The following is a 9,069-nucleotide window of genomic DNA, read 5'->3' as shown; positions in this document are numbered from 1 at the left end:
TACTTCCATTGTGGCAACCAGAAAATGAGTCGATTTGCACGTGCGTGCCTGCCTGGTGACCTCACTCCCCATTTACCCAGGGAAAAAATATGAAACTAGTTTGCACTTTTTTTTTCTCCTTGACAGGCAAGAGGAATCACTAACTATTTAATGAGAACGATTTTGATAGCTTATGGATGAAAAAAAAAAAAAAAATACAGCGCCAAAATCCGACATTTCCTATCGCGAAAACCCGCCAGTAGGCGCATTGGGCCGCCGGTGTAGCAGTTACAAGTTAAGTGTTGGGTAGAAGAGAAGTACTCCTCGCGGCAGCTGCCACCTGCCAGACGTAAGCTTCAGTAACTATTTACCCCACGCCTTCGAAGGGAATGGATTGTTGTGACCGCAGTTCTCCAAATATGTGTCTGTTTCGGTCTGAAAATTTTTGAAGAAAAGGAACTTTTAAATAAGTTAATTATTTTAAATTAATTGCCTTTTTATTGAACTAAATATACTACCTTTGTGAAGTAATTAATAACGGCTTCTCATGAAACACTATATAGGCCTACATACATTACAGACCTAGCTAAAGTCCGTTCATCCAAAGAATCCAGGCCGAAACTGCTAGTTCGGTTATAGCCCTGCACCCTCGTCGTTACTAAACCTTCCCGACACTTAAATTTTCTTCAAGTACATTTATTTTTCTTCAAAATATAAACTTGTATATCTATTGAGTTAAGTGAAGAAAAATAAATGTACTTGAAGAAAATTTAAGTGTCGGGAAGGTTTAAGGGAGGCGGAGGTGGACAGGGCTGCCAACCGAACTTTAACATGTTATTAATATCGAGAGAGAGAGAGAGAGAGAGAGAGAGAGAGAGAGAGAGAGAGAGAGAGAGAGAGAGAATGTCATCTATATTTTACCATTTATAAACGTTATGAATAGGATATCATAAGTGAAGGCAAGTCAAATCCTTTAACTGTTGGACCCAGTTATTACTTCAGATTTCTCTGCATATATATATATATATATATATATATATATATATATATATATATATATATATATATATATATATATTTCCAGCACTCGATCTAAGTGCGTTATTATTGCTTATATTCGCATCTCCTTAGTTTCCTCTCCTTACTCTTTTCATTAATATCATCATGGTCGGCAGCCCGCATATGTATTCACAGCCATTCTGCTCTGTATTAGACTAATATCATCACCCTCCGCACGTCACGGGCTCTCAGACCCGATTGAGTGGTAGGTAGAGACGGGCAGAAACCGGTTCCGGAACCGGTTCCGGCGATTCCGTCGAGAGAACTAGGGAACCGGTTCTCTGCTTGTGGAACCGGTTCTTTGGAAGCCAATGGAACCTCTAACGCCTCGAGACTTTCCGAGAGGCTGTGGGCAAGAAAAGGCTGTGATTGGCTTTCATGGATGTTGCCATCATGCGGCTTATCATTTCCTGCGCAAATGATTGGTCGCGAGCTCGTGACGTCACAATTTTAGTGGCCACATATATACCTTCACTCTCCCCGACGCCTCAGTCGAGTCAAAGCTTTCAGGGGGGGAACCCGTGCTGTTCATCAGCACGTATATGAACTTTTCGATGTAATAAAGATAAGTACTTACAAATATTTCGGCAAAAGAGTATAACATCCCCTTTACCTAAAACCAATATTACTTTTCCGAAAATGGATTCGGTGTTTTCAGAAATTTAGCTGAAAGTGAGGTCACTACGAAAATCACGCAAAAGTTGCTGTCACCGACAATTCTTTTCCACACTTATAACACCCAGCCGCTCCCTGGAGTCGGCTTCCTGACAGCCAGCCTGGTGGTAAGCGTCACGCGAGAATCGTCCAGGACTAAGGGAGCCGGCACCGGCTCTCTGATTTACAAGAGAGAGAACCGCTAAGCGATCTCTTACCGGCTCCAGTGCCGGAAGAGATCGCTTAACGGTTCCAGGCGTGAGTAGTAGGTGCTGCGCGCGGGGCTGAGCACTGATTTACTTTACGGAACCGCCGGAAAGAATCTACAGCTTCAAGAGGTAGGGAGCCGGAGGTCATGGGGTACCGGTTCCGGAACCGGTTCTCGCGATTCCGTAGACACTCGGAGCCGGAACCGCCGATTCCCAAAATAACGGTTCTTGCCCGTCTCTAGTGGTAGGGCTGGGCGCCCGGCAGTGATGTTAACTTTTCTAGCCCACATTGTCGTACCGAACCCCCAGAATTATCGTATTTTGCCTAATATTATCGTACATCCAAAGGAAAAATAATATACACACATCAGAACTGCATTATACACTGTATTGAACATTTCATTAATTTTCATTCATTTTCATATGCAAATGACATACTACACATACAAAGGTTACACAAAGGTGTGTGTGTGTGTATATATATATATATATATATATATATATATATATATATATATATATATATATATATATATATATATAATGAAAACTAAATATTGATAAAAGCTTACGTACAGTGTCAATGTCCATGTATCTCCAAGGGGTTAACGTATCAGTCAACCGTCAGTCCATCACTCTCCGCAACACAACCTACACTGGAAAACCGTTATTATTTATTTCTTTATTTATTGTTGCCCATTATTGCCACATAATGAGAATGTTTTGTTTTTTCATACCGTTATACGTCAAATAGAACATATGATAAGAGATGGAAAACTCGCCCTTCACCATACTAACAGTAAGAGTCACACTAATAAGATCATTTTGTCACTTGACACTGACTGTGACTGACAGCGTCTCTCTCCTTTTTCCTTCTCTCCCCAGTCCCCAGCCCCTCTCTCTCTCTCTGAAATGTTGACATCGATATTTTTTTCTTTACACAATTATTCCAGTACCTTATTACAAATAAAAAAAAAAAATACTTTGCCACTCAATTATCGTATATTGGTGTACGATTCTTACCTATGTATCGTACATCGTACAAACAGCCATATTATCGTACAAATACGATAATTGTCGTACAATTAACATCACTGGCTGGGCGGGATTCGAGTACTGGATACGGATCCACCGGATCCGACAAGGCAGGAGGGATTAGATTACCAGCCTCTGGTACTCGAATCTACTGACGATTACTTGCTGGCTGAGGCGAATCCTGACGAATCCGGTACTCAGATACATTACTTTCCTGGCAGAGGTGAATCCTGATGGATCTGGCGATCATTCACTATTGTTTTTCGCTTTTTGGGCTTCATGATTTAATTATTGGTAAAAAAAAAAAGCAGAATTGGTTTGAAATAATATCTATATAAATTAGTCAGCGAGAGACATTTAGAATATGAATTTAGTGTAGCCATTCATACCTCAATTTCTCCGAAGGCTGATTGGCTGATAAGCTGTGACGTCAGAACCAGAGTATATACAGAGCTGAGGTCAAGTTCAGACTAAGTGAATGAGCCCCAGCCTCGCACCGACCTGAGGCTCACACGAGTCACAGGCACGTGACCTGGGATGCGCGGATGGAATATCTCTCTGTATATACTCTGGTCAGAACGTAGCATATAAATAGTCCCGCGTATATATAAATAACAAAACTGAAATAAAGAAAATTTTAAAAATAAAAATAGCAAAAATGGCCTAATACCTATGCCAGAGTAATGGCCAAAAAAAAAAAAAGAAAAAAAAAGTTTCAGTTGCAGCCTTGACACCACAGAGGCAGGGGGGAACGCGACAGTCGTCTTCATAGCCATATGGCCATAGAATTATGTAATTGTGCAGAGCGAAATAAATTCTAATAAATCTAACATCCTTCCTCTATTAAACTGCGTGTTAATTGTTTTCCAGAAATTATTAGTCTCGTCAGTAGCCTTCGTCTGAAGGCAAGTACTCGGATCCCGCTGTGGGAACCCAGTACCACCGAGTCTAAATGATTACCGCGCGGGGAGACGAATCTAAGCAGCGAGACGATTACCGCGCGGGAAGACGAATCAAAGCAGCGAGATGATTACCGCGCGGGGAGACGAATCCAAGCAGCGAGACGATTACCGCGCGGGAAGACGAATCCAAGCAGAGACGAGTACCGCGCTGCTTGGATTCGTCAGAGGGCAGTCAGTCGGATCCCGCTCTCAGGCAAATACAGCGCCGCGCCACCCCGTGCTCAAGTACTCGGATCCGGATTCGGATTCCACGGATCCGCCAGACCAAGTAATCGGATTCGTGAGTACATAAAAACTTTTATTAAAAAGTCGGATCCTGCCCAGCTCTACTGAGTGGTGTAGTACGACTGTACGAACGATATGTTTGTAAAAAAAACTTCACTTCTACCAAGGACCCTCTACTATAGAAGGACCCGCCACTCAGTGTTATTTTTCGGTCGTCGCTCAGCCGCGCGGCGATGGTGGCGCCTCAAGCGGCCGGAGGGAATCAACCATGGTACAATAACTTTTTGATAGGTAAACGCACGAGAACATTATTGGAACCACCAGCTGACTCAGTGACGTCATCCGGTCGTGTAAACAACTCCATATCTTCGAGTGAGTGTACACGTGTGGCAGAATTTGATCTTGGATTGTATGTTTCATGTGCCTTAATATTAATTTCTTATTGTTAGTATGGGCAAAGCTAGACCTTGTGCAGTGTATGGATGCACGCCTGCCAAGTCTAGTAATTTTAAATATAAATTCCCCAAGAACAAGACCATCGCAAGACAGTGGCTCCAAAAATGCTATCGTGCTGACATAGTAAACGTAAATAATACCGTGATTTGTGAGCAACATTTTAGTTCCGCTCAAATTAAGCGCAATTTGAAATGAGTTATTAGGTTCCCCAGTTCCAAGGAGTTGGAGGGATCTAAAAACTGAGGCAGTCCCTGATCAAAATCTGCCATTTAACATAACATAAATAATAGGATAACAAAGGGCCACCAGGGCCCATCTAGGTTATCCTGTATCAGTCGCACAGCGACCTCGTCATCAGTACTTAAAGATACACTTACAAGTACACAATACATTATATACTAATTCTAAATATTTGGCCCATTAACAGGGCTAAGTCCTGCAGCGAAATCCTCTACAATTTGTGGTCCCCATACATGGGGATCATGTCTTATTTAACTATAGTAAATTTCTTATAAAACTATCATGCAGTGCTATACATAATTATAAATCTAATAAATTTAAGTGCTTATCTAATCTGTTTTTAAACATTGTCAAACTAGTGCTATTTACAACCGTCTCTGGCAATGCATTCCAGAAGTCTACCACCCTATGACTAAAGAAATATTTTCTTATATCTAACCTGCAGCCTTGCTTTCTAATCTTCCTGCCATGATTTCTAGTCCTATTTCCTCCTCTAAGGTAAAGAAAGATCTCACATCTATGTAGTTTGTATCTGAGAACATTTTAAATAACTCTATCATATCCCTCTTATACATCTCCTCTCAAATGAAAACATGTTTAATTCCTTTAATCTATCTCTATACTCCAGGCGCTTTAATGCTGGTATCATCCTAGTTGCTCTTCTCTGAACTGCTTCTAACATGTTGATATCCTGCCTATAGTGGGGTGACCAGGCCTGTATGCAATACTCTAAATGGGGCCTAACATAGGAATTATATAAGCTACGCACCACTTCCTTACTTTTATAACTAACATTTCTATTTATAAAACCCAGGATCCTATTTGCCCTATTTCTTGCTTCTAAACATTGCTTTGAAAATTTCATAGTCCTGTCTATCACTACTCCTAAATCCTTTCCTTCCTCTACTGCCTCTAGCCAACATCCCTCCATCTCATAGTTAAAGTTTGTGTTGTCTTTACCTAAATGCATAACCTGACACTTTTAGAATTAAACTCCATCTGCCACCTGTCTGCCCATGCTATCAGCCTGTCCAGGTCTCGTTGTATTCTGTAATTGTCCTTTTCACCCTGTACTGCACATGCTATCTTAGTATCATCTGCAAACTTTGATACTTTGCTACTAATTCCTATATCTAAATCGTTAATGTACACCAAGAAAAGAAGAGGTCCTAGCACTGATCCTTGGGGTACCCCACTAACCACTTCCTTCCACTCAGACATTGCCCCATTTAATACTACTCTCTGTTTCCTATCAGAAAGCCATTCACTAATCCAATCAACTAACCTACCCCTATCCCATGTAGTCTCAATTTGTACACTAGCCTCCTATGCGGTACCTTATCAAACGCCTTGCTAAAATCTAGATATATAACATCTATGCTATTTCCATCATCTAACTCCTTGGTAATATATTCTAAGATATCGAGCAAATTTGTAAGACAGGACCTCCCTGATCTAAAGCCATGTTGGGTATCTCTAATTAATCTATTCTCATTTAAATGCTCCCAAATACTACCCTTAATGATTTTCTCTAGTATCTTACATACTATACTAGTTAAACTGATCGGTCTATAATTATTCGCATCATCCTTCCTACCTTTTTAAATATTGGAGTAACATTAGCTAACTTCCAGTCCTGAGGTATCTCAGCAAACCTAAGTGATCTTTCAAAGATTAACTTAAGTGCTTCAGAAATACTGTCTACACCCTCCCTAAGTACTCTGGCATGTAGCTCATCAGGACCACTAGCTTTCCTATCGTCTAGTTCAAGAATAAATTTCCTAATAATTCCCGGTTTTATATCAATATTTTCTAAAGCTCTTAAACTACTCGTCGCACTGTTTGTAACAGGATTTCCTATTCTTTCCTAGTAAATACTGAAGAAAATTGTTCATTCAATAATTCTACTATGTCTTCATTTTGATCCACTACTACACCATCTTTTCTGAGTGGTCCAATCCTATCCTTATTTCTTTTATCACTGACCTTGTAATAACTATATAATTTTTGGGATCTTTACTCCCAGCTCTAGCTAGTTTTATCTCTGCCTGCCTTTTACTTTTTTTATAACCTTACTCAAATCATCCCTGACCTGTCTGTACCTAATCAAATCTACATCTTCCCACTTTTCTGCAACTCTCTGTATGCCCTCTTCTTCTCTCTGATCTGGCTACCTATCTCATGAGTCCACCATAATGGCTTCCTGTTTCTCTGCCTTATATCTTTGTAAGGGATACACTGCATCACTATACCCTTTACTACAACCTTAAAAATATCCCACATCTCCTGTGCAGTTTTATTTCCAAAACTATCTTCCCAGTTTACCTCTCCTAATAACTGACGTAACCTACCATAATTGCCTTTCTGATAGTTTGGGACTCTAGTCTTATTCACTATATTATCCCTACTGGAATTAATGATAAATCTAATTATATGATGGTCACTGTTTGCTAAAGTCTCTCCTACCTCAACTTCCTTTAAACAATGCTCAATATTTGTTAGTACTATGTCTAAAACCTTCCTCCCCCTAGTAGGTTTATCTACCATCTGCACTAAATAGTTATCCTGAAAACTTTCCATAAACTTATTTTCACTAGCATCTCCTACCATCCTCTCCCAGTTTACTGACTTAAGATTAAAATCCCCTAAGATAATTGTCTGACTAGTACACCCCCTATTTATCTCATCTACCATAAGGTTGTCTACATCTGCTGACTGGTTAGGTGGTCTATAAAAAGCTCCTACTCTAATAACCTTACTTTTGTTTACTCTAACATCCAGCCATAAGGACTCTACTCTGTTATCTACCTTAATACCATTAACCTGACTGGAAATGAAGGATTTTTTTACATAAATAACTACTCCTCCACCTATCCTACCAATTCTCTGGTGTAAATACATAATGTATCCATCTACTTCATATTCTTTCCTATTTTCCCTAAACTTTTCCTCATTTACCCATGCCTCTGTGACACATACAACATCTAAGTCCTCCTCAACTATATAACTAGATAACTCGTCCTTCTTGTTCCTAAGACTCCTGGCATTTACATAAAAACATTTAAGTCCTGCTACCTTCCTAGATGCTGTCTCCTTATTTGGAATCCTAATCTTATTCTCTCCTATTTGCACCTGGAAATCTTTCCTAATCTTTTCACTATCTCTGTTTATCCTATCTAATTTATGTCTAGCATCTTTCTTCTGGAATGCATTTGCTACCTCACCCCCTACACTCCATCCCAACTCCCTCCAGACATCCACTCAGCACATCCACACCCTTCCTACTCAGATGCACACCATCCCTAGCATACAAATCCCTTCGCCCATAGAACCTATCCCATACATCCACAAAGCTGACACCCACATCCTTACACATCCCTTTTACCCGATCATTCACACCAATGGCTCTAGACAACCATTCCCTGTTAACATACACACGTCCTTGCCCAGGGGGTGGGTGGCAAGGCCCATCCTCCTCCTTTGTTGTAATTATTTATTAATTCAACAATAAATGTATCAATCAATCAAACCTTAGAAAGGTAGTTTTAAGATATGCGATTGGTTTTTCCTCAGTTCTCTTATCCTTATTGCTGAATTTATTTCACAAAAAATATTTCACATTTTTCTCAAATAATGCTAGTGAATAACCATTTGATGTAAAATATTCTTTTATCCTATTAATCTCTTTGTCAAAATTGACCCAAGAGTTACTTTACATAATACAAAAGGCTCCCGTATAATGTATATATTTTTTTTTTTATAGAATTGACCTTATAGGTATTAGGAACAAATGATGTAAAGTTAAGTCCTAAGCCTGTAAAAGACCCGACCGTGACTAGAATATACAGAAAAAAGGCAAGCAGTTATTTCCTTCTAACTTTACTGTAAAGCTAATGTTCCTATGTTGTGAATTCTGACAAGGCAGCTCTCTGGACCTCCACTTTTGTTAATTAACTTGTAAGAGCTCACATGTAATTCCAAAGTTTTTTTTTTTATATTAAATGTTTGCAGAAAAATGTTCCCCATACAAAATTTTATAGACAATTTCTTCAAAGATATTTAAATTACGAAATTAATTGGAAATTAAAGATACATAGATAACAGATTGAAGGACCAATGTACTGTTTTTGCCTCCAGCCTCCACATCAGCTGCCGCCTGCCACCAGTGCTTCCATTTTAGGGTAAAATACTCTAAACTAGGGTAATTGGACCCTTCTTAGGGTAGTGTTTAGGGTAATGCATAAACTAGG

The sequence above is a fragment of the Portunus trituberculatus genome, chromosome 44 (genome assembly GCF_017591435.1).
Source record: "Portunus trituberculatus isolate SZX2019 chromosome 44, ASM1759143v1, whole genome shotgun sequence".
In the NCBI taxonomy this organism is placed as follows: Eukaryota; Metazoa; Arthropoda; class Malacostraca; order Decapoda; family Portunidae; genus Portunus; species Portunus trituberculatus.
Note: the sequence above shows the minus strand (reverse complement) of the source record.